This window comes from Acinonyx jubatus, chromosome B2 (assembly GCF_027475565.1).
Source record: "Acinonyx jubatus isolate Ajub_Pintada_27869175 chromosome B2, VMU_Ajub_asm_v1.0, whole genome shotgun sequence".
In the NCBI taxonomy this organism is placed as follows: domain Eukaryota; kingdom Metazoa; phylum Chordata; class Mammalia; order Carnivora; family Felidae; genus Acinonyx; species Acinonyx jubatus.
The window spans coordinates 129476900-129503234 of record NC_069385.1 but is presented as its reverse complement, the minus strand read 5'-3'; the positions used below and the strand labels follow the sequence as shown (position 1 = coordinate 129503234).

Sequence of the window (26335 nt, the reverse complement as noted above, 5' to 3'; positions counted from 1 at the left end):
CCATGTTTCTTTCTCTTTCTTTTAAACTAAGACTTGACCTGGGCATAGGAAGTATGCTGCCCCAGAAACAAATAAGACTAGGGAATAATGTAACTGGGTTAGTACCCGGGCAGGCTTACAACATACAATCTCTTTAGGTATGAACAACATTAATATCCTGGAGTGTAATCCTTTTGATGCAGAATTAAGCCATACCAGGATCCCATCTTGAATCCAAACCAAGGCGGCTCAGTAACTGAAACACATTATGATACATTCTTCCCTAAGACTTGATTGCTGAAAAATCAAGGCACAAATGGTATTTTACTGAGCTGCTGGAAGAGTAGTTTCCAAGGCTTCTGAGGCATCAGAATTACCTAGAGACCCTTTTAAAAGTATCTTTCTGGCGTTCACCAGTTGATATTTTGATTCCACAAAATCCAGAGTAAACACCAAGCTGGGAAGAGAAGCAGGCAGCCAATGATAAAATTCAGCATGGCATTCCAAGAACCCCAGGACTTTGCTGTAGAAGGAAGGTGGTTCATGAGCACGTGGGTCTCATAGTCAGATGGACATTTGAGAAAGAGGACTCTGACTCCAGTGCAAGTGAACAAAATAAATTGAGTGGTTGTGGGATCAGGCATGAGGGGAAAGAAGTCACTGAATGAGGTTGGCTATAGAGGCAACCCGGATATCTGGTCAACCAGCAATAAGAACATGAACTGAGTTAGGGCACTGTGGATAGGAAGGCAGAGAAGTAAACTATATGTGGTAGAATTAATAAGATCATGTCAGTGTCAGATGTGAGAACTGAAAGACAAATCTAAGTTGACTCCCAATTATCTAATTTGGAATAACACAGTGGGAGGGGAAGCAGCCAGTAGGTTTGGTGTGAAGGCCATGATGAATTCACCTGGAAACCATGAGTTATCAAACAAAAAGGAAAACACTGTTCAAAAATAATCACTTTCTGAAATTGTCGTTTGGATTTTTTTTAATATAATTTACTGTCAAGTTAGCTAACATACAGTGTATACATTGTGCTCTGGTTTCGGGGGTAGATACCCATGGTTCATTGCTTACATACAACGCCCAGTGCTCATCCCAACAAGTGCCCTCCTCAATGCCCATCACCCATTTCCCCCTCTCACCCGCCCCCCTATCAACCCTCAGTTTGTTCTCTGTATTTAAGAGTCTCTTATGGGTTTGCCTCCCTCTCTGTTTGAAAGTTTTGTTTTTCAAAATATAAATATTTCTATTATGACGCAGTGTGATAGCACTCCAGTGAGTGTAAAGCCTTCTTAGGTGGCCAGCCTTTCACGGAGAAGCCAACAGAAGAGCTCTCGTGAGACAGATACTTGGCATCACCTGTTACTCTATGATCTGGAGAGAAGTGCTCCAATAATTCTTCACTTTGTCTCCCCAGCTAACTTGGGGACAAAAAAAGCCACACATATAATTCAATCATACCTCAGTTGTAGATCTTTGTGAGTTCTCTTCCCTGGTATGGTCAGACACCAGTAGTTCCTTGCATCAGGCAGCTCTAAAGAGATTTGATGCCCTGGTCTCTGTGTCCCAGCAGGATTTCTTGTACACTTTGAGGACAGTTAACATCCAGAAGAATTTACCAGAAATTCTAGGAATAAAAGTTAAAAAAAAAAATGCCCTGTGGAATATATTAATCCAAGAGTTGGAGGAATCAAATATTTTGCTTAGAGTTTATGGGCAGACTACCTGTAGAAAGGATGAACCCATTTTTTTTTTGGTTTTGGTTTCATCTGAACATTTTATCTCCAAGGTACTGGGCTAGCTTCCTATTCTAAAAAAGAAGACACCGATATTTCAAAAGCAACAAGAGCAAATCCAAGGGGTATTTTTCAGTGGAAAAACTGTATCTTAACTGTAGTATCTTTTCTAGGTGGAGTAAATAGAAGGGAATAAGAAATATGTCTTGATATCATAAATCCATTAAAAATCCTGGTTTCTGGAGATAATTAACAACACAGGAAAAGGCACAAAAGCAAACTACAAAGTTGGGTTTTCACTACGATTGTAACAACATTTTTAAAGTGTAAAAGAAAGAATGGAAAGAAACACAGCAAAATATGAACAAGAATTCTGTTACCTTCGGGAAAGTACATTTTTTTGTCTATTTTGCATCTTTTTTTTACAATATGGTCGTGTCAAATAAACGAAAGTAACCCCAGCAACTAAACAAACTGTGCTCTGGCCAAAGGAAGAGAAATTAGGAGTTGGGGGTGGGGGGAGGGTGGAACCCAGAGAGGTCAATGTTCTTACACAAGGTCATACTATACATCAGTTGAAAGAGCTAAAAACAGAGCATATAAGTAGTGGTGAGAATCACACACTCTCTTGGCCCAGCAGTGAGAAAAATGAGGCCCAACCAGGACGGAATCAGGGTTCCTAACTCAACTATCACCTTGAATGAAGGTCCTGCTTGGAAAAGCAGAAATGTGTGCCCTTTTGGGCAGTAGCTCCTGAACCGGCCCATGAGTGTATAGAGGTCCAGCCATAAAAACAGAGGGATTTCTCTCCTTAGCAAAGGGGGCTGTACCCACGGTGTGAGCTGTCACCAAACACCATCAACATCTTGAAAACAGCTTGAGTTTGATGTCTCAGGGAGCTTCCTTATCCTCCCTCCCTTCTTATCTCCCTTCCCCCCCAGAACAAAGAAGCCATTATCTTTTTGTTTTTCTGAATGAGGTATTTGGATAATGATTCCACTGCCTACCCAGCCTCTTCCCCCACTGCCCTGCTGCCAGCTAAATTCCTATGATTGATGGGGGCAATACTTTGAAATTTTGAGATGTGGGGGGCTGGAGGGGAGAGGGCAGGGAACACCACGGTCAGGAGAGAGGCAGGAGGGGATGCTGCTGACATGCCAGGGACATTAGAACATGTCAGGGCCAGTAAATGATTCATTGAGGTAATAATGATAAACATTTGTCTCTGAGCATATATGTGCATTTTACCTAACAGTTTCAAGCATCCGGAAGTGAAGAGAGGCTTGGAATAAATCAAAGGAACAGGCCCTAAATGGGAATCCCTAAGGAACAGGATCTGAATTGTAAATGCCTGCCAGAATTTCACACATCAAATTACAATAAACGGAATGATATTTTAAGCAGCTCAGTACTTAAAGGGTACTGTATGGAGTCCTGAGGATTTTCTTCTACGTTAAGATTTCTCTGTGTTGCCAGTTGGAGCTTTGCATGTCTCTCACTCACTGGGGCACTGCCATTGTGGATTCAGCTAAGGAAAGATTTTCCACCCGGAAACCACGTGGGTGACAAACTCAGTCACAGTGGCCCAGGCCTCCCGGTGCCCCAGCTTCCCTTGCCTTGTGGCCAGTGCCTTTGCTACCCAAGGAACCCAAAACTTGTATTCCCAGAGAGTTTTATCGAGAAACAGCCAATCAAACCAACTCTGAGTCATTGGGGGACATACTGAGGACCTGAACCTTTAACGCCAAAGCCTTATTTGAATCAGAACATGTGCTCCGATGCCCACCTTAGTCCCTGAACGAGTGTCACTTCTGAATTTTTCACTTTGTCCATCACCTGAGCCTTGGAAAGTGTATACCTGCAGACACTCAAAGGGCAGTATCCTTAACACGTCCCCTGAATTTTTCACTGAAATGAGCCAGGTCTGGTTCAAATAACACCATAAAATAATAGGATTCTTGGCCAATTTCAATTCAGTTTTTTTGTTCAGTATCATACTCTGTCGTCATCAGCATTAATGAGAATCCTGGTATACAGGATAATGCTGACCTTACATGTTTCATTTTTAGAGTACTAAGATGGCTACTTTGAGCCCCAAATTATCTCCTCCACTGGCCTGTCATTGTCCCTGAATTTTCCTCATTAAAGATGAATTTCTTTGAGTAAAGCATTCTTTAGGGTCTGTAGAGTCAATAGCACATCAGAACAACTCAGAAAGCTTTCATAAATGATTGCTTCCCAACCCTACATGAGACCTATTTTCTCTCCCAAGATGTGGTCTGACAAACTTTACTGTTTGCATTCCCAAAGTGATTCCAGTGTGTAAACAGGTTCGGGAACTAGACTTGTCCCACCTCCAAGGCATGAGTATATATTATCTATCTTGGGTTCCTTATGCCAAGCTAATGTGCCCAGCACATAGTAAGTTTCCAATAAATATTTTTAACTTAACTGAGAAAGGAACCATCAGTCAATAATATTTTCCTATAAAACAGTATCATCCAATTGCTTTCCTATGCAACAGAGGGAGTATGGGCAGTGTGAGTGCCCTGGGAGACAAGGAGAAAATGGACATAAGAAACAGAAGAGTGAGAGTCAAAGTAGGGAGCACCAAAGACCAGCACTGCCCTGCACAATAATTTTGTCCAGAGTTTCAATAGCCTTCCTGGCGACAATCACTTATAATCTAAAAGATTAAAATACAGGACTGACTTTTTTTGTCCACAAGGACAATAAGTAAGTATCATCTCACTCATGACACATTTTCAAACATAATCGTCATAGACAGGCTAACCCCAGGCACAATTGTGCTATAGGCAAATGCTTTAGGTTAGGTTCCCCAAAAAGTTGACTTTGAGAACAAGTAATTTATTTGGAAGGTGATCCTAAGAAATAATGAAAGGAAGGGGGTTTGGAGAAAGAGCTAGCAAGAAAGGAAATCAATAAAGGGTACGCTTTGGAACAGGTTACCACTGGGAGCAGCTGAGGCTCAATCCCATTGGGAGACTGAGACAGTAGAGAGCCAGTGGTTCTCAAAGCCTCATCCTGGATCAGCAGCACCAGCATCACTGGGGGTGATGGTTCATTTCATATGTCAACTTGTCTGGGCCATAGAGTGCCCAGATATTCGGTCAAACGTTATTCTGGGTGTTTCTATGAGAGTGGTTCTGAATGAGATTAACATTTGAGTCAGTATTCAGGCTGAATAAAGCAGATTGCTCTCCCTAAGTTGGGTGGGTCTCATCCGGTCAGAGGAAGGCATGAATAGAATAAAAAGGCTGACTTAGAGGGAATTCTCTCTCTTTGCCTATCTTTGAGCTGGGACATTGGTCTGCTGCCTTCAGACTTATACTTGGGCTGGAACGCACACTTTATACTTTCTTAGGTCTCCAGCTTGCCAACTGCAGATCTCTCTCTCTCTCTCTCTCTCTTTCACTTTCTCTCTCTCTCTCTCTCTCTCTCTCTCTCACCATCTATCTATATACTTATATCTATACATCTGTAGCTATAGATTCCCTACTGGTTCTGTTTTTCTAGAGACCCTACATTTACACACTTGAGAACTTACTCGAAACGCAAATGCTCAGACCCACTGAATCTGGGTGGTGAGTTTTAACATGGCCCTAAGGTAATTCTGGCACATGCTAAAGTTTGAGAATCACTAGTATACAACATGCCTCAGAGTTAAAAGCCCTCAGCAAAAAGCCCTAGAAGAGTGAGTGCTAAAGGGTGTCCTTGGTCCTCCCCCAGTAATGCTGAGATTGTTACCTCTCCCATCTAGGGACCTTCCTCCTTTCCCCAGTTGTCTTAACTGTGGTTCCACTACAAAAAAAAAAAAAAAAAAAAAAAAAGGAAGTCAGTGGTGGTCATAAGCATGGTTCACTAATTATTTCCAGTTTCCAAGCATTGAATAGGAAAGTGCTTCCTTGCCAATTCTAAACTGAGGGGTTTAGATGTCACATGGCTAATCCTTAGGCAAACAGAATGTTAGTAAAAGTGGCACATGTCACTCCTACCTTGGAAATCATTGTGACATCTGCAAAGATGAAGTCTCAGACAGTCTGAGTCTCAGAGTGACCACCAGGACCAGAGCTCCCTGTCCAGGGCCAGCTTCATAGGCATGCGACCCATGCTAGTCCCTGCTCAGAAGGGCCTTCCAAAGAGTTCAATGCTCTACTGCTACCATCTTGAAATACTTTCTTTTTTAATGTTTACTTATTTTTCAGACAGAGAGACAGAGTACAAACCGGGGAGGGGCAGAGAGAGAGGAGACACAGAATCTGAAGCAGGCTTCAGGCTCTGAGCTGTCAGCACAGAGCCCAACATGGGGATCCAACTTGTGAACCGTGAGATCACGACCTGAGCTGAAGTTGGACGCTTAACTGACTGAGCCACCCAGGCATCCTTATCATCTTGAAATTCTTAATAATTTTTTTTTCACCTGGTACCACAAATTGCATAGCCCATCCTGTTCCTGCCAAGTCAGAGTGTACATGAGGCATGAGCAAGATATAAACTTTGGTGTGTTAAATCACTGGTATTTAGGCTTTTAATGACCTACCTTCACTGGTATCAAGACACTATCCACCTTACCCCCAAATAGCTTATTAATAAGTAAAAAATGTTGTCAGATTCATAAATGACACTTCATAATGACAGCTTTCTCTCAAAGGTTAAGAAATATAGACAAAAGCTTGGAATAATCATATCATATGTGATAATTATCACCAATATTTATTAAATATTCTTTACTACTATCATTTGCAGGTTTCACTCACTACTCAGAATTGAATCACTCTTAAATACAGAGACCTGAAGATTGTTGGAAGACTGTTGGGGGGGGGTGGGAAATGGGCTAAATGGGTGATGGGCAATAAGGAGGGCACTTGTTGGGATGAGCACTGGGTGTTATATGTTAAGTGATGAATCACTAAATTCTACTCCTGAAACCATTATTATACTATGTGTTAAATAACTTGGATTTAAATAAAAGAAAAATGAATAAATAAAAATAAAAATATAAAAAAAAAGAATTGAATCAACTTCTCTCCATTGGACACACAGAATATAGGAAACTCAAAATTATTCAGTCTAGTCAAGTATTTGATTAAATATTCCAGTAGACCAGGGGTTTCTGGGTGGCTCAGTTTGGTTAAGCACCTGACTCTTGATTTTGGCTCAGGTCATGATCTCATGGTTTGTGAGTTCAAGCCCCACATCAGGTTCTGCATTGACAGTGCAGAGCCTGCTAGGGATTCTCTCTCCCCCTTTTTCTGCTCCTCCCCTTCTTACACACATGTGCTCTTTCCCTCTCAAAATAAATAAATAAACTTTAGAAAAATAAATGAATGAATGAATGAATGAATGAATAATAAATGAATAAATAAATATTCCAGTTGACCAAAGGTCATTGTTCATGACATATAAACAATTTTGGGAATCAGAATAGACTATAATATACATATTACTCAAGCTATACAGCCTCAAATATAACTTTTCTTTGGTAATTCAAGATAATTCCAAATTTTCCAATGCCTTGATCATGGTTTCAAATGTCAATGCTCTGGTTTCTCTTCAGATCGCATAAATCTTTCACCTTTTACAAATGTCAGTCATCATTTTTCTGTTGATAAAGATATACAGATAAGAGGCGACTGGGTAGCTCAGTTGTTTGGGCATCCAACTCTTGTCCTCAGCTCAGGTCTTGATCTCAGTGTCATGGGTTCATCAGGCCTGTGCTTGGCTCCATGCTGGGCATGAAGCTTACTTTAAAAAATAAAAATAAATAAATAAATATATATATATATATATATATATATACATACACACATATATATGTGTGTGTGTGTATGTGTGTGTGTGTATGTGTGTGTGTGTATATATAAAGATACACAGGTGAAAAATATTAAATAACAGAAAAATTTTATGTAGGGGAAATAATAATAATAATAATAAACACAGCAACATTAGATGGTAGTGAGACTACCAACTACATGCGAACATAGAACTAATTTTCTCCACAGCTATCCTAACAGGGAGACTATGATCCCTTTTATCTTTGAATGGACATTTCTAGGGACCAGCAAGCCTGCCCAGGTCACGCAGCCAGTAAAAGGCTGAGACAGGAATGTGAGCCCTGACCTGTCTCCCCCCAAGCTCTTTCATGAAAGGCTCATGAGCTTCCACAGCAACATTCAACATGTACAGAACTCAAGAAAGAGAAAAAGAAATATTGTATTGATAAGCAAATAGGAAAATAGCCCATTTTACAAGAGTAAAGTCACAAGGCTAAACTATTATTTTAAAAAAAATTTTTAAGTAAATACAGCTAAAAGAAAACCGTATTATAATTGAAACGATGTAAAAAAAAAAAGTGCTCTGTCATCTATAAAGGACCTTACAAACATAACACATTATATAGTCTATTTTAGCTGATACAGAACTTATAACTTTATTTTTTGTTGTTAAGTTGGGGCTGAAATAATGGTAAGCACTCTTCAAGTTTATATGTCTAACCTAATGGCTAAATTTCATTTTACTGTAACTTTTATCTCCTTATATCCAGAAGCTGATGGAAAAAAGATGAATAAAATGTGAGAACAGTAGTAGAAGTTTGAGAAAGATCAAATAAAATACCATATATGTTGTTTCTGTTTTAATTGGATAGCATCTTATAGACCTTGGTCTTTGCCAGAATGATTAATCTGTCACTTGAGTTATTTGACTATTGATTCATTTTCAGAAATGTGTTGACATAAGTCTTACTGTAAAAAGAAAATCCACTCCCCTGTCTCCTGCCACCAGGATTCTGAGGCTCATGCCTTTGCCTTTTTGCATGATTAATGTTGTTCTGAGAAACCCAAAGAATCAATAAACATTTTCTGAAGCAGAGATGTCTACATCCCCAAAGAGGGCTGCCTGTCCAGTTTCCCGCTCCATCCACAAAATGCATTACCCTTTGGAATGGAAGGGGCAAGCTTGGCTGGTTGAGAATCAGGAATTTTGTTCAGATTGTTTATCCTTTTCAGTATGAAAGTCCTAAGGTGGGGAGGACACCAGAGAGTCTCCCTGGTGGCCGCGAAGAATAACTACATCTACACAGGTTTACACACATCCTGAATGACCCAACTTACTGCCGTTGATATTGTGATATTGTCTTCTTAAAAGAACAAAGCAGAGAAATCTCTCATCCTCTCTCTGTCTCTGCCTCTCTCTCTCTCTCTTTCACACACACACACACACACACACACACACACACATGCACACAGCATATAGGATTCTCTGGAATAGACAGCATCATCCTCAAGTGCTTAGAAACATAGTTTTCCTTGCAAACATTGTTCACTTAGACTGAGAAAAATTCTCTTCCCTACTAAGGCCATACAATTTGACTCTTCTGCCTCTTCAGTGGGGGAAAGATATGACCTCGCTGTATATAAACACAACTGTGTCCAACAGGCAAGAGCCCAGGAAAAAGAACAGAACTAACAAAGCTGTAGATGCAGAAGAGATAAGAGAAGAGATGCTTTGGAATCCTCTCTTCTTTGGTGCCATTACATGAAATTGTCATGAAGATGAAGCTGTGACTTCCAATTCTTTGTGAAGCAAGGGCTCCTTTCTAAGTAAAACGAATAAAATAATTTGGAAGTGAGATTTAAAGGTATAAAAGGGAAAAGGGAATTCACCACAAATGTCAAGTGCTCTTGGCTCCCCTGCCTCCTTACCCCTGCACCTGCTCACTCACACTCCCCAGTGCCCAGAAGGGTGACTGGAAGGTCCAGCCTTGAGTAATATCTGACACAGAACCTCTGTCTTGCTCCACGTCACTCCAGACCCGGGGAAGGATGAGGAAAAATGGATGACTGAATGCACGGCTGAGCCCTTTGTCTGGTGGAAATGGGATTCTTGTTGTAATTCTGGTCTCCTGAGTTGGGGCTGATTCGAAAAATAAAGCAAGACAAGGGGAACGTGATCTGATAAGCCGAGAAATGACTCTGCCAATTCACTGAGCCCGAACGAGGTCCCTGCCGGGACCTTGTCAACACATTAGATTTGAGCTCAAGAGTTGCAAGAAAAAGGCTTTTCCTGTGTGCTCAGTCCTGGGTCACCAGCTCAGAGAGGAAGAATAGGAAGACTACATTTTCTTAAAGAAGATGCTGTGGCCCTGTCTTCCGCACAGCCATGATTCCAAAATCAGCACGCTTCTCAGGCTATTTGTGTCACAAATCTTCAGAGAGAATTCTCTCTGCGCCTGGAAAGAAGAAAAATTAGCAGTCCAGCCATGTCATAGAACCAACCTGGGACATTATTTAATATATCTAATTACATGAGAATAATTTCATTAGCACCAGCTTTCATTTGAATATGCTACAAGTGCTCCCAAAAAATGTATATTTCCTTAGTGGAACACATCCGTAATGAGGTTTTTTTTGTGGCTGAAGATTTACTCCATATGACAATCACAAGTTACCACATTTTGAGCTAAACGAACACATTAAGCAACCAGACGGTACTTGTTGGGTCCCTAGTTAACATTATTTATAAAGTATTCTCATAACCACTAGGCAAATGTTGTTCAAGTCCTATGTGCGGTGTTAGGGAGAGGCTCTGAGGATCTGAAGAGTCCAGGGGTCATGGGTTCCTGGCTCCTTATTAGCCATCCATTTCTCCCAAGGTGGAGACAAGCCACTTCAAGGGCCAAGGAATCACTTGCTCTCTCTTATCAGGGTACAGTGTAATGGGTTTCCTGCTCTGGACAGGGTGGGAAATGAAATGTGACTGAAGGTGGGAAAAATGAGGCTTTCCTCCTTACTTTCCTTCCTTTCTTTTTCCCTCCCTCCTTCCTTCTTCACTGTCTTCCTTCTTCCTTCTCTTTTCCATTTCTCCCTGCATCTCTCCCTTCCTTCCTTCCTTCCTTCCTTCCTTCCTTCCTTCCTTCCTTCTTTCCTTCCTTCCTTCCTTCTTTCCTTCCTTCCTTCCTTCCTTCCTTCCTTCCTTCCTTCTTTTGTTCTCCCTCTCTGCCTCTCTCTCTCTCTCTTCCTTTTTTCTTCCCCTCACTTCCATCCCAGTTGTGTTCTCCACTCTCAACACACCAGAGAAAATAAACATTCAATGACACTTACTACCTCGTGATGAAAGCCTTCTGATCTTAATTTTTGCGCCATCCAAAGTCTCGAGATATTTAGCCTAAGTGTTATTTACAGAGAACTTCATCATCCCACGACACCTCAAAGACTCCTCAAAAAATATGTAAAAAATACAGCATATACCGCTGCAAATTGCGAGCTCAAGAAGTTGTCATCCACAGCATTTTTCATGAACTTTCCATGACTCCGTCGAACTGTCATCTGCCTCTTCAGACCCTTCTATTACCAACGACCCTCTGTGTTTTATTTTTCTTCCACACAAACTTGAAGCATGCATTTCTGTAAATTGCCACCAAGTCCCCTAATTACTTAACCGTATCCGGTACCCAGTAGCACTGAAATGCCATTCTCCTGGAATCAGCAGGAAGGGAACCTGCTGTTACAGATGAAAGCAGCCCACCAATAAAACCTCATTAATACCTGCAGCTTTAAAGAAAGAAGGCGAGCAGTGGCCATGCTTCAAAAATGTCAAGAATACCAAATGACAAAGGGAGCCTCCTTCCAGCTCCCCAGGCCTACCCCCCAAGAACAGACAATGTTTTATCCAGACTGAGTAAGAGAGAAAAGGCAGCCCCCGAAAGAAATCCAAAGGGGGGAAAAAATGCGCTAAATTCCATTCTTTTCTCCTCTGCCTTCTGCCACCATAAGCGTGTTCATCCCGACAGAATCTCTAGCAGAAGCAAAAGAAAGAGAACTTCAGGTGAAAGGTTACCTACATTTATAATGTCAGGCACTGAGCCTGCCAAGGTAAAAGGTAAATGGTAATTTTATCATTAGCATGCCTGACCCCTTGGCCGCACCATATCTCACAGGAAACTTTAAGAACAGCTCACCTGTCAAGACACAAACGTTTAAAGGTCAATGCACACAGAAATCTTCCGGAGCTCAGAACTGAATTGCTGACACCTTTTATTATTGCCGCTTAAATAAATGATTTGAGGGGAAAGACAAGGAAAGACTGGTTTAATGTTGAGATTTCCATGAAGGATTCTTGGATTTTTGTTTCAAACACTCTCAAAAATACTTTCCCTGTGTTTTGGTATCAAGGAGCAAGCAAAACCTTGACGATTCATAAATATTCCTGGACCTGAGGGATTTTTAGGATCCCACAAAAATACACTATCCCTTGGTAATGTGGTTTTGCAAAGGAATTTCCCTTCCTGTTCCACTTTTTATTCTACATCATTATAATTTCAATATTGTTTTGCCTCCTTTATATTAGGGGGAGGAGAGCAGATAGTAAGGAAGCTTTTCACAGCACTATGTGAATGGTACTCAATTAGAAAGCCAAGAGAGACAAATAGGGATTTGAAAGATTGTGCCATTTATTTTTTCCAAATTAAAATCATAGAGAAAAATATGTTGCTTAAGGGGTGCCTGGGTGGCTCAGTCGGTTAAGCATCCGATTTTGGCTCAAGTCCTGATCTCACGGTTTGTGGGTTCAAGCCCCACATCGGGTTCTGTGTTGACAGCTCAGAGCCTGAAGTCTGCCTCAGATTCTGTCTCCCTCTCTCTCTGCCCTCCCAAGCCCACGCTCTGTCTCTCTCTCTCTCTCTCTCTCTCTCTCAAGAATAAACATTAAAAAGAAAAATTTTTTTAAAAAGTTGTTTAAAAGTAAACATGGCAGATCTCCAAATAAACATGGAGTTACCACATGGTCCACCAATATATACCACTTCTGAGTACCTTACCAAGAGAATTGAAAGCCGGGACACAAACTGATAATCGTACAACCATGTTCATGGCAACATCATTCACAATAGCCAAGATGTAGATGTAGAAACAATGCAAGTGTACATTGACAGATGAATGGATAAACAAAATATGGTCCAAACATACAATGGAACATTATTCACCATTAAAAGGGCATAAAATGCTGACACATGCCACAAACTTGAACCTTGAAAACACTATGCAAAGTGAAAGAAGTCAGACACAAAAGGGCAAATATTGCATGATTCCACTTATATGAAATGTCTGGAATAGGGACATCTGCAGTAACAGAAAGTAGATTAGTGGTTACGTGAGCCCAGGGATAAGGAATTTGGGAGGTGATGGATCAGGGGTGCAGAAGACCTTCTTGGGCTAACAAAAATGCTCTAAAATTGATTGTGGCCATGGATGCATAATCCTTTAAATATAACAAAAATCATGAAACTGTGTACTTAAAAATGAGTGAATTGTACTGTATGTGAGTCATATCTCAATAAAACTGTTTTTATTTAAAAAGTAAACATGATATATTTAGGTCAAAATGCTAATATTACTAATGGTATGAAGTTAGTAAGATTGCCAAATAAAATACCAATTTTTTGTTTTATTTTGAGAGAGGTGGGGGGAGGGGGGAGAGAGAGGGAGAGAGAGAATCTTAAGCTCGAATTCACGAGCAGGGCTCAAATTCACGAACCACGACATCATGCCCTGAGCAGAAATCAAGAGTCCAACATTTAACCTACTGAGCCACCCAGGTGCCCCAAAATATTTATATTTGCTAAATATGACAACCCTAGATAAAAGAGCTCTGATAAGTGTTGCAAATAATACCTTGAAATTATTATTTGGTTCATTCTCCACATGGATTAGAATTTTCTTCCCTGAACTTTAGAATTTTTCCATTTATTGTTATTGGAGTATGGAGAATCCTTCTGAACCTGTGTCTTCACAACAAATCATCAACCCAATACTCGTGTAGATGGACCACAGCAATCATACACCACAGGAGCCTATTAGAGTAATGGACATTTCCAGCTTCCACCAGTACTGGGAAGTTGCAGGATCTGGTTAGGTGTTATCCCTTGGGAAGTGGTCCTGCTAAGCCATAGAAAGTTGGCACTTCCAGCCTTCTGAAAGTATTTGGGGGAAATTAGCTACCTTTCACTATCTCCCTACCAAGCAAGGGAGGAGAGACTTATCTGCATGATGAGCCTGGGAGGAGAGTCTGGAGCCTTTTCACTGAGCCCCTTATGGGCTCTTTCTCAATCTCCTTTGCCCAGAACACACGCTCAATGCTTCCCCGAGTAGAAAGCAGCCTGCACCTGCCAGGATGCCCATAGGTTCCCAGCTGTTCAGTATGCCACTGCCTAGGTAAGCCAATCCAACTCAAAGAGGACAAAATGGAGGACTGTTTCTTACTTCAACAATAGCCTGGATACTCCATTCCAGCTTTGCGAGCAATAAAGCTGATGGAGGGGTCCTTATCACACTCCTGTATCTCAGCTGGTCCAGAGTCCATACTGGAAAGAGTAGCGACCACTTATTACCTCTCCTGGTCAGGAAAACTGATCATCACCCTTGAAGTAGCCACTCACCTTGTATTTAAATAAAACAATAATCTCTTTTGAACTACTTTATCACAGCTACACTGTTGGAGCCTGAGGCCATGCTAAAAAAAAAAAGATCACCAGAATGCCAAGCAAAAGATGGGATCGGTCATTGAGAGGTTTATTTTTTAAGCTTCAAGGGACCATAAAAGTGGGCCCAGAGAAATAAAATATGCGGAAGGGAAATAGACAAATCATTTTACATATAAAGTTATTAAAAGTGAATTTTAAGTTTATTTATTTAAATTCAAGTTAGCATTACAGTGCAATATTGGTTTCAGGAGTAGAACCCACTGATTCATCACTTACATGTAATAACCAGTGCTCATTCCAGCAAGTGCCCTCCTTAATGACCATCACCCATCTAGCCCATCCCCCCACCCCACCCCCCTCCAGCAACCCTCAGTTTGTTCTCTGTACATAAGAGTTTTTTATGGTTTGCCTCCCTCTCTGTTAAAGTTGTTAAAAATGCTGGGGCTCCTGGGTGGCTCAGTCGGTTGAGCGTCTGACTCCAGCTCAGGTCATAGTCTTGTAGTTCGTGAGTTCGAGTCCGCGTCAGGCTCTGTGCTAACAAACAGCTCAGAGCCTGGAGCCTGTTTCAAATTCTGTATCTCTATCTCTCTCTCCCCCTCCCCTGCTCATGCTCTGACTCTCTCTGTCTCTCAAAAATAAATAAATGTTAAAAAAAATATTTTTAAATGCCTCTTAAGGATGCTAGGATTTTACACCTTCTAATTTTATCTGGAAAAACCAACTTAAAGCAAAAGGAAATGCCAACCTTAAAACTTCCATCTTAAGTAACTTTCTGCCTATTCAAAAGGAAACAACCAGCTTCCAAGGGGAACTGTTGTAACATCTACCTTCACAGACATCAGTGGCCATTTCATAATAATTACCTACATGCATTACAGTCTAGATGATTGGGGGGTGGGGGGAGAAGGGTATTCATGAGTTTTTGAGGGGCAAGTGATCCCTAACAGAAGAGCATCAGATTAAGGTTTCTCAGGGATTTGCCCCCAAGAGGCCCAAAGTAGTTCTTTGCTCTAATAATTGTGTTTTACCCTCATCTATCAGACCATTCCCCAGGGTCTTACGGCTTCCTCAGGATCATCCTGGTGGCTCTGCTTTCTGTCCGCACTCCTCACGTCACCTTCACAACTACACTGAGAACTCTTATGATCCCCACAATTATAAGATCCAGAGAAATATTCTCTCTACTCCAAAGGCAGATGATATTCTAGGCAGGTCTCATCCTACCCCTCTCCTCTTCCTCTCTTTCTCCCTCCACTTCCTCTATCTTTCCCCCCTTCTCTCTCCCAGTCTTCTCCCCACTCCCACTAAACCATACACCCGGATTTTTGCATAACTCATGTTGCTCTGTAATAAATATCTGTCAAGAATTTACTGGATGAAGTTGGCACTTAGGGCAAAATACTCTGACAATTAGCATTCTATCATAAATTTGTACTGCTGTTGAGGTACCCATGGCCTGTGAATAAAACGTCTTTTTCATGAACCTTCTCAAGATCATGCTTGGTTTGTTAGCTGTGTAATTGGTCATCAGGCATCAAGAAATGGGAGGCCCAATTTGTAAACAATATTCAAAAATTTGGGCTCTAGTAAAACTCTGCACAGTACCCAAGGCTGTCCTGAAGGACAGGGATGGGCTTTCTCTCAAGCTTGCTCTTCTCTCCCACATCCCTGTTATCTGGGATCAGAAGGAAGGCAGGGTTAGGACTTCATTGGGCTGGTGTATATGTGAATCAGTTTGAATATTTAAAAATGTTACAGAGTGGTCTTTATTATTTAAATGCTTATTTATTTTGAGAGACAGAGAGAGCACACACTAGTAGTAGAGGGGCAGAGTGAAAGGGAGAGAGAATCCCAAGCAGGTGCCACACTCAGCATAGAGCCCGACTCAGGACTTGATCCCACAACCATGAGATCGAGACCTGAGCTGACATCAAGAGTCAGACGCTTAACTGACTGAGCCATCCAGGTGCTACTAAAAATGTTACAGAGTGGTCGTAAAGGAGTGGTCAGACAAGCCATTCACTGTCCAGTGAGTTTGGGAGTTACCAGTGGAGTCAATACAAAGAACGGCAAACTACTAACACAGTCAAATCTGAACATCATTAATCCTGAGCAAGAAACACTCCATTGTGTCCTGCTAAGGGGTAGAATATAGCCCAGTGAAACTTTGGGTTTATTGCCCAACTGTCTGCAACGGTGTCCAAATACTTACTTAGGTGATTTCTAGGAATATAAACACAATCAATAAACTCAGCCCAATAGCATGTAGATCAGGGAAGAAAGCCAGCTCTTCTCTCTTGAATTATCAGCTTCAACAATGATTAAAGATAGTTTGGGGCTATTTTATTTATTCTGTTTGAACGAATGAAGTAAGTTACCAGAGATGATTCCATGCCGGATGGCCTGAGAATAAATTTTCCAGCTCAAACTTTAACATCAAATCACACCATGTCCTGTGCCCCCATAATCCATTTCTGTACAACCCAATGATCAAAACCTCCTACATTTGTACATGTGATATTTATATATGTGTAAATACATGTTTGTATATAATTATTTGAACATGGAGAAAAATCTACAATCTAAGTTGTGAACATTGGCTGGGGTATGATATGGAAGAAAAAGATGCAAGGAGAAGAATTTTTGAGTCCAACAAAAAGGCAAAAAAATGAGATCACAAAACAAGAACATGTATGATACGGTCCCATTCATATAACTTTACAGTTTTTAAACTTTAAAATTTGTATGCAATTTTAAAATTAAACAATAATGCAAAGCACATTTTTAAAGAGAGAGACCATGGGGCACCTGGGTGGCTCAGTCGGTTAAGCATCCGACTCTTGATTTCGGCTCAGGTCATGATCTCAAGGTTGGTGAGTTCGAGCCCCACATCCAGCTCTATACTGACAACACTGAGCCTGCTTGAGATTCTCTCTTTCCTCTCTCTCTGCCTCTCCCTCAGGCGCATATTCTCTCTCTCTCTCTCTCTCTCTCTCTCAAAATAAAAATAAATAAAACTTTAAAAGAGAGAGAGAGACCACAGCCCCTCTACATTTGGATAAATTTCCCAGGTTCCCCCTGCAGCCTCTATCCCTGCCACCATAGAAGTTGTAGCAATGAGTCACAATTGCTTCTGGGCTTGCTTCTAGAACTTCTCCATGTGTCAGCAAGGTGAGGGTGAAGGCTGTATTCTATTGTTCATCCACTAACATGCGCAGTTCCTGGCATGCAGTGATAGATGCTCAATAGAGTTCTTGGAGTGAATGAGTGACAAGGCATCACTTCCAATGGGTGCCCTAATTTACCAGCAAGGAGGCAGGTGGATTATCCCACTTAACTGAAAAAGCACAAAAGAATGATGATGAAAAGAAGAATGTGAATTCTAAGGCTGCACTGCCAATCAGTAACATCGCAACTCAAGGAATTTTGTTTTAAGTATTATTCCCTTTTCTAACTTCAGATCCAATGGAGACATTCCTATCCTTTTTTAAGAAATAAAGTGACTTGATAATGCAGAATGAACCAAAGGTCATGTCACTTGCCTATTGGACCAGATATGCTTTCTTATTCATCTTTCCCCGCCTCACTATCTCTGTTTTTTGCTGTCAGAATTTAAAAAAGCTCAGAGGTGAACTTTCAGGAGCACTTTTCCTCTGAACATAGAATAAGGAGCTGAATTTTCCATTTCAACCACCATTGGTACCTTCACCATTCAGAACTCATGCACTAACTTTAACCTAAATGAGAAAAAACTCAGCGTAGCCATACTTGACAGTTGCTTTGAAAAGAACTGCTAAAAAATAAAGAAATAAAAGAACTGCTGCTGGATGGTAATCATCTCTCAACATTGGTTGTGGTTGTCAATTTAATGAGAATCTCTTTATAATTTTCCAGCACGTTGTTAATTCACAAAAATTTATATCATTAAGGTCATCAAAAAAAAAAAAGTTGATGTTGTGTCCCGTTTCATTATATCTTCATTCTTGCCTTTTAAAAAAGCTAGACATCCTAGGGGCGCCTGGGTGGCTCAGTCGGTTGAGCGTCCGACTTCGCTCAGGTCACGATCTCACAGTCCGTGAGTTCGAGCCCCGCATCAGGCTCTGTGCTGACAGCTCAGAGCCTGGAGCCTGCTTCAGATTCTGTGTCTCCCTCTCTCTCTGGCCCTCCCCCCGTTCATGCTCTGTCTCTCTCTGTCTCAAAAATAAATAAATGCTAAAAAAAAAAATTAAAAAAAATTAAAAAAGCTAGACATCCTTGTCTCCAATTAATTTTTCCAATTGTTAAATTTTTCTGTGTCAAAAGATACCATTAGGTTGGGGGAAAAAAAAGCCTTCAACATAAATGAAAAAGCTTCCCAAAACATTAGTAACATTGATTTATTTCACTCTACTAATTATTTAAAAGGTGATATTTACACTCATCCCCCTTGTCACCCTCCCCCTGCTGGTGACTGTACGTGGCCTCATAAGCACTGTTCACAGAAGCAACTATGTTTAGCTGTGTCAGGTTCCATTGGTTTCCAGAGAGCTTCAGACAAGGAGCATAAAAAAAGGGTGACAGTTTCAGAAGCCACTAAAATTTTATACTTGGCTTTGTGACCAGGATTAACGCATTTTAACAAAACTCCATGAGAAACACGGGCTGATCTGCTGTAAGTCTGTCACAGCCATCAAAACTCCCAACATGTTGGCCCTCCTCATAAACAGTAAGTATATTGTAAAACCATTTTATAGCCCCTATAAAAATATTTTGACTATTTTACCCAAGTACCTGAGTAGGACACCTGGTAGCAGTTAAAGAGAGAGAGAAAAAAAAAGAGTCCCCTTTCCAGATTCCTCTTTCCAGCCAAGCCTTTGAATTCAGGGGAGGGTAGAGAAAAGGCAAGTCACTTTTCTGTGAAAGTAATATGCAGCTAGGCACAGGCAGCACAGCTGTAGAACGGCTCATCAAAACAAAGTCTCTTTTCTCGTCATAGCTTCTTTCTTTTCTTTTTTTCTTGAAGTTGAAAAATGCTATCAGAATACTATCTGTAGTAAGAGTTCAGGACATCCTACAATCTGTTAATTCACTGACAGTTTCCCTAGTTTTTGTCCCTACTTCCAACTTAGGACCAACCATAGAAAGCCAAATATGCTGGGTGCCTGGGTGGCTCAGTCGGTTAAGCATCCGACTCTTGGTTTCTGCTCAGGTCAGGATCTCACGGTTCATGGGTTTGAGTCCCATGTTGGGACTTCTTGGGATTTTCTATCTCCCTCCCTCTCTCCATCCCTCCCCTACTCTCTCTCTCTCTCTCTCTCTCTCTCTGTCTCTCAAAATAAACATTAAAAAAAAGTAAGCCAAATATGTACATCTACCCAATCACATGGAGGCCCCATGTCTAGTTAGCCCAACTTCAATATCCCTGAGCCAACAGCCTGCAATCAGGGAGGGCATACTTGAAACCTTCCCTTTTTCCCATGATAAAGCTTTCCCAGTCCACCCACCTCTGAGTCTGCCAAAACACAAGTGATGGTGGCTGGCTCCCTTAATCCAGCAAGCCCTGAATAATAAATAGCCTTTGCTCATTCTTCTTGGTCTTTATTGATTTCCACAGGGCAAAAGAAATTTTCTCCCAATGACATTTCTTCAGGCATTTCTTCAAGGGCAATTCTATTGACTGACTAGACTCAGCTTATGGAAAGATGTTCTTGCATCTACTGCAAGTACAGACAGATTACTCCCAAGTCTCTTTGCGATTTTCCCAGAGGTCTATGTGAGGTAAGTGACTTGTTACCCTGTCCCATGGGTGGGGTCTCTGTCCCATGCATGGGTCCCTGTCCCATGGGTGGGTCCCTGTCTCATGGGTGGGGTCCTTGTCCGATACATGGGGTCAAGAGAGGAGAATGAACAACTTGGCCTAGTGGGACTATTCAAAATCTCCAAGTCTCCAATACTCATGTCAACATCGATTTCCTCCAAGAAAAATACCTCCCCAAGTTCTTCTGGAAGAGGAAGCTGAATGCTAGGACTGCCCTCCTAGCTTCACACCACCCTCAAAGTCCAGCTATCCCGGCCCTACTATGTCCCAAGTATAAAGGACACACTCATCTCTCCTAGAATGGAAGTAAATGCCCAATGTTCAAGGCCAAATGAAATGTCACTTCCTCTCTTTCTCTCCTCATTTCCCTAGGAGAAATTACTTACTCCCTCACCTGTACCTGCAGAGCTGGATGTAAGCCTCTATAACACAGCTTGCCATAGGACATCCTAGCAATTTGCTTATACGGCCATCTCCGTAGATGACCTGAAACTCCTCAAGGACAGGAACTAGGTCACTGCCCAGCATATTTCTACATGGAGAGAAATATACAAAGGGAGGAAAGGAGGGAGGGGAAAAAAGGAGGAAAGAAGAAAGAAAGAAAGAAAGAAAGAAAGAAAGAAAGAAAGAAAGAAAGAGAAAGAAGGAAAGGAAAGGAAAGGAAGGAAGGAAGGGAGGAAGGAAGTGAGGGAATGAAGGAGGGAGAAAGGAAAGGAAAGGAAAGGAAAGGAAAGGAAAGGAAAAGAAAGAAAGAAAGAAAGAAAGAAAGAAAGAAAGAAAGAAAGAAAGATTCAAGGAGGGAAGGACAGAGGGGAGAGACAGAAGAGGGAGGGAAAGAGAAAGACAGGAGGGAGGAAAAGGGGGAATGGGGGAAAATTGACTTTAAGAATTGTTTAGCACATCCAGCCTTTATCACATGCTTTGGTTTTCTATATAAACGCTTCTTTCTTTCCAGGTGTCGTTTCTGTTCAGGCATCCCCAATAATGCTTCAGTCAGATTACACTGTGTATCAACTGCTCATATTGGAACAGAATATGTATACCTCCCTGAAGCCAATGAGACACCAACCCTTCTTCTTAGCCCTGTAGCAGGTCAGACAGATTTCGTCTGAATCCCGACCCTGCCCTCCACCTGCTCTGGGTTCTGCTGCCTGAACCCTTGATCCTTTCATCTGTAACCTGAGAACAGTGACACCGACTCAGAGGGCCCTTTTGTACAAATAAATGAGACAAATAGGCAAAATTCCCTGCCCATATAAAAGGCAGTCCGTATATATTCATCTCTTTCTCCCCTTTGATTTGCTCCTTTTCATTCAGGCATCCAAGATCAGAATTTGGTAGCCCTGGTTGCTTCAGGCACCCTGTCACATGGGTTAGTCATAACTTTTTTTTCTCAAAAGGAGCCCACATTTTAAGCACTTTATTATTTTTGCTCACCATCTCCAGAACAGGAAGTTACATTTCAAGCAAATCCATCCCTGATGAAATAGGGTTACCCATCTCAGAGATGAGAGCATGCTCAGTGCTATTGTCTTAGAAACCCATTTCTCCCTCCTTCCTTCCCGCCCCTGCTCCTCTCCGTGTCAGGAGGAAGGCTACCCAGACATGGCTCCACAGATGCAAGCCTCCAAAGAACTCCGCATTCCAGGGAGCTGAACAACAAACAATAAAAACAAAAACATTGCCTGAGGTGAGGATGGCCGCAAAGGGATGCTGGGGTATGAAATAGGCTGTCCCTTTGACTTCAAGAGAGCCCAGCCATGCTCTCCAAGGGCAGCTTCTGTGACCTCACCCCTCTCCCGGAATACCTGCCACCTCTCTGGTTTTATTGATAGTGATTGCTATCAAAGCAAAGGGTGAAAAATGGTTTAGGCAGGTTGAGGGGTGAGAGATGGGGAGAGTAGAAGAAAGAGAAGGGGGAGGTTAGTAACAGTTGAGAGTAAAGGAATTAAAATTGCATTCAATCAGAGAGGGGGAAACTCTACTAGGGAACTATTTAAGTGAGGGCAATGAACGGCTCCAAAGAGTGGCCTCAAGTTAGTCCGAACAGGCCAGGTTCATCCCAGTGTCCTTCCCAAACTCTCTGGGGTTCGTGTCCATAGAATTAGGTTAGCAAGGCAGAGAGACAGAGGGTTCTCAGGATGCATGACTACAAGACACTGAATGCTGGTGTCAGTCTCATCCCGGGGCAGAACTGCAAATCTGTGAGCAGCCTTCTTCAAACACTGAATAAGTGTGTGTGAAATCTATCAGCTTCCATCCTGAGGATCGCCTTAGCACCCCAAACTAGGAATTGAGGGGAGCCTCAAGTTCAGAGCCTATCCAGTTCATGTTAAGTTGACTTCATTTTCAGATTTTCCCTCGGAAGCAATGTCTGTTGGAAACCCAGGAGAAAGGAGAGCAACAGACCATTTGACTTCAGTTCTGAGCAATACTGGTCTTTTGAGCGGACGCCACATGTAAAGGGTGGAGTGATCCTGAAGTTGTCCATGCAACACAGAGCAAAGGCCAGAGACTCACTAACATTCAGAAAACCTTACCAAGACCCTGCATCAACTTTTTTTTTAACTTTTTTTTTATTTTTGAGAGACAGAGAGAGACAGAGTGTGAATGGGGGAGGAGCAGAGAGAAAGGGAGACACAGAATCCAAAGCAGGCTCCAGGCTCTGAGCTGTTAGCACAGAGCCCAACGCAGGGCTCAGACTCACAAACCGCAAGATCATGACCTGAGCCGAAGTCGGACACTCAACCAACTGAGCCACCCAGGCGCCTCTCCTGCATCAACTGACTTTTCCCTCTTCTGTGTTCCCTAACAGAGCTGACTTTTCCCTCTTCTGTGTTCCCTAACCACGTAATCCATACCTGAATTGTATCATAGATCATATTTTTAAAATAACCTATAGATTCGCATGTCTGTCTGCCCAACAGACCAGAAACCTCTCAAAGGCAAGGATTATGCTTCGTTCAACTTTTTGCCTCTAGCTTTTAGCACTGTGCCTGGTATATTATAGATATTCAGGAAATGTTTCTGTTATAAATGGATTAAAATTACACAAAATCTAAAAGAGGGAGCCTCTTCGTCATTTAGTCCCAAAAGTGATGGTGGAGTGAAGAAGTCAATAATTAATCGACTTTTATATTTCTACCTTTCAACTTTTGTTGTACTTACTAAGGGCTGCCAATGTAATTTTTAAAAGTAAACTATAAATATCGACAACTTTTGTAAAACAGGTAGTAAATATTTTCACTTAAATTTATTTGCACTGCTCTGCAAAACAGCTGGATTCCCAGAATTATTTTAATGTTTATTTATTTATTTAGAGAGAAAGGGAGAGTAGGGGAAGGGCGGGAAGAGGGAGAGAGAGAATCCTAAGCAGACTCCAAACTATCAGCACAGAACTCAATGTTGGCTCAAACTCACCAACCATGATACCATGATGTGAGCCAAAGTCAAGAGTCAAACACTCAACCAACTGAGCCACCCAGGTGCCCTGGATTCCTAGAACTTTAATCAAGAATTCCAATAATGTTGTTCCAATATGGTAGTCCCTGGCAATTGTCTAAGGCTTGTCTTTAGACTCTTGGATGCCACCCCAGCCTCAGGAATTCAGGAATCCATACATTTTTAACAAGATCTCTGAGTGTTGGGATCCTATGAGCTGAGACGGTGATCTCCTTTACTAGATAGACAATTTCACACAGTTGCTTAATGAAGCTTATTCAATTGACTTACCTGTAGGGTAAGGAAAATAATGACTGTCCTACCAACTTGCAGGGTGATTGTTAGGATCAAATACAATGCTTTAGGAAAGTGACAATGTGCTGGTAAAGTGCCATTACTATAATGAACTCTACCGCAACCAAAATAATTCAATTTATTGAGAAATGCACCTTCTTCTGACCCCAAGACAGCGTAATCTCTCAAAGTAGAGAATAAATGGGCATTTCAAGTGTTGAGTGATGGAATCAAGAATGCCCCCCAAATTTGCAAATGGAATGGTTTCCTGTAGTGTGAGTAACAACCCAGAAGCAAACCTACTGATGTGTGGAGTTCTAAATCTCATAAACACGAACAAGGATAGCATAAGCAGGCAGAGGAAAGGTCCTGCCCTTCTTTAGAACCTTCCAAGGGATTCAAGAGCAACACCTGCCCATCTGAGAAGCGAAGGATGAACAAATGCAATGATGGTAGAAAAGGAAGCATCTGTGCACCCGCAGACGTGGGAAAAAAGGGAAAGATTCTGTCTTCTGTTTTCACGACCTGGTCATCTTTGACACAGCTCTAACTCTGAATCACCTAATTAATTAAGTTATTTCACTTAGTCTGATTGGGGAAAATGAGAAACACAGTGTTTATGCTCCTCCCTCTTGGTTGGAATTGCACCCTGTATAAATTGTTGACGTTGTGAAATTAATCTCTCAACCGTTCGATTTCCCCGTGCAACTCTCCAAAGGATGTTTTTGCGGCTTGCCCCTAAATTTGCCTGCTTATGTCTAACACCCTAGTAAATTGAGTGGGTTTTTTTTTTGTTTTTTGTTTTTTGTTTCTGTACTGGCACCAGGCGTTCTGGTTTTGAGAATATTGTTTCACAGAACAGTCAGAGCTGCATGGTCGCCTGGAGGGACAAAAGGCAAATCGTCACAAGAGCAACATCACACAGGACCAGGATGTCATAGGAAGGAGTAAACATCATTTGAACACAGTGACTCTAACAAGGTTAGCATGTGAGGAATAATTTTATAGTAATCAGGGTTGCCAGATTTAGCAAATAAAAGTACAGGACATTCAGTTAAATTTGAATTTCAGATAAACGTGTAATTTTTTGGCCTAAGTATGCTGTAAGCAACATTTGGGACAGACTTATACTAAAAAAAAATTGTTTGTTGGCTGTCTGAAATCACATTTAACTAGGAGTCCTGTATTTTATCTAGTATCGTGATAGTACCAATGTGCCCGCTATTTCTTTTCCTGATGAATCTCAGCCTTGGCTGCCCATTAGAATCACCCGGAGAAATAGGAAAACTCTTGATGCCCAGACCACATCCCAGGCCAACTAAGTAAAATCCTTGGGGGTGGTAACAGGTGTCTGTATTGTTAAAACTTCCCGTGCAATCTCAAACCTCAGCCAAAATTGAGAACCACCATCAGATTTTTGTTTTTTAGCTAAAGAAACTGTAAGAGAGATAGACAGATGGTTGACAGTTGTATTTTCCAAGCCTTCTTTAATTGAGATAAAGTTTGAGCTTCCTTCAAACTCTGTCTTACCATCAGAGTATGAGCTATGAACTCTTCAATAAATAAACACTGACTGAGCCCCGTTCTAGGCCTGTGCCAAGCCCCTGCATAACCAGCTTTCTTCCCCTCAAGGTTTTGCAGGTGAATTCGGGTTAAAATTGAGCTCTAGGCACAAATGCGAGTTGGGTCATGTCACTTCTCTGATCCCAGAGTTCCCCAGAGCCCCCCAGGTCTTTCCCAAGCTGTACATGATCTGTGAGCCAGCATTTGCTCACCCCTCTGACCCCTCTGCAGACACATAGGACGTACCTGGGCTTTGCTTCAAACCGGCCACACAGACTCCCACTTTCTCCAATCTCTCCCTCGGACCACAAATTTTCCTCCCCCATATTCACACAGTCCACATCCTCACCTCCCTCTGGAATTTGATCAAATGTCACCTTCTCATGGAAGCTGACCCTCTCCACCTCATTTGGAATTGTTATTCCCTCCACTGCACCTCCCATCTCTCTTGTTGGTTTTTCTTTATTTCCTATAGTACGTATGACCCTCTACCATAGGGTATAATTTACTCTTCTAATATTTTTTGCCTGCTATCTCCTGTTACTTACTGGAAGGTAGGTCCCATGAAGGCAGGGGTTTTGTCTGTTTTGTTCGCTGTGGATCCCTCCCACTTAGAAGAGTACCTATAGTCTAGTGGGTATATAATAAATTAATGTTGCATGAACGAGTGGATGAATGGACAGATGGATGAAACAATTTACCAAATGCACCTTGAAAATAATTAAGAAAAGTAGCTACCACCAAGAAACAATACTCACACTGCAATGATACAGAGGGTGAGATTGTCAACCCAGTCCCATATGAACCAGGAATTCTACTCAGTATCAAGCTTTACTGGTCATTTCAAGGATTCAAGTCATCAAGAGGCACAGATGGTGCAGAGAGAGGTCTGGGACCTTCATGGTAGCTTTCCAGGTTCTTCTCAGAGCATCAGATGCTCTCTGGCTTAGATTAACACATGGTGTGTCTAAGCAATGTGTATAGCTCAAGTCATTGACTAAAGAGTTCTGCCTCCTT

General features: G+C 41.6%; 1 long non-coding RNA gene across 1 annotated transcript; it reads right to left on the bottom strand.

Moving 5' to 3' along the window:
* Positions 1-295: 295 nt before the first annotated feature.
* On the bottom strand, positions 296-26335 carry LOC128315434 (uncharacterized). Its single transcript, XR_008298179.1, has 3 exons — positions 26077-26335; positions 1450-1615; positions 296-436 (listed from the first exon to the last, which is right to left on the bottom strand). It is a non-coding gene; the product is annotated as an uncharacterized LOC128315434 (long non-coding RNA).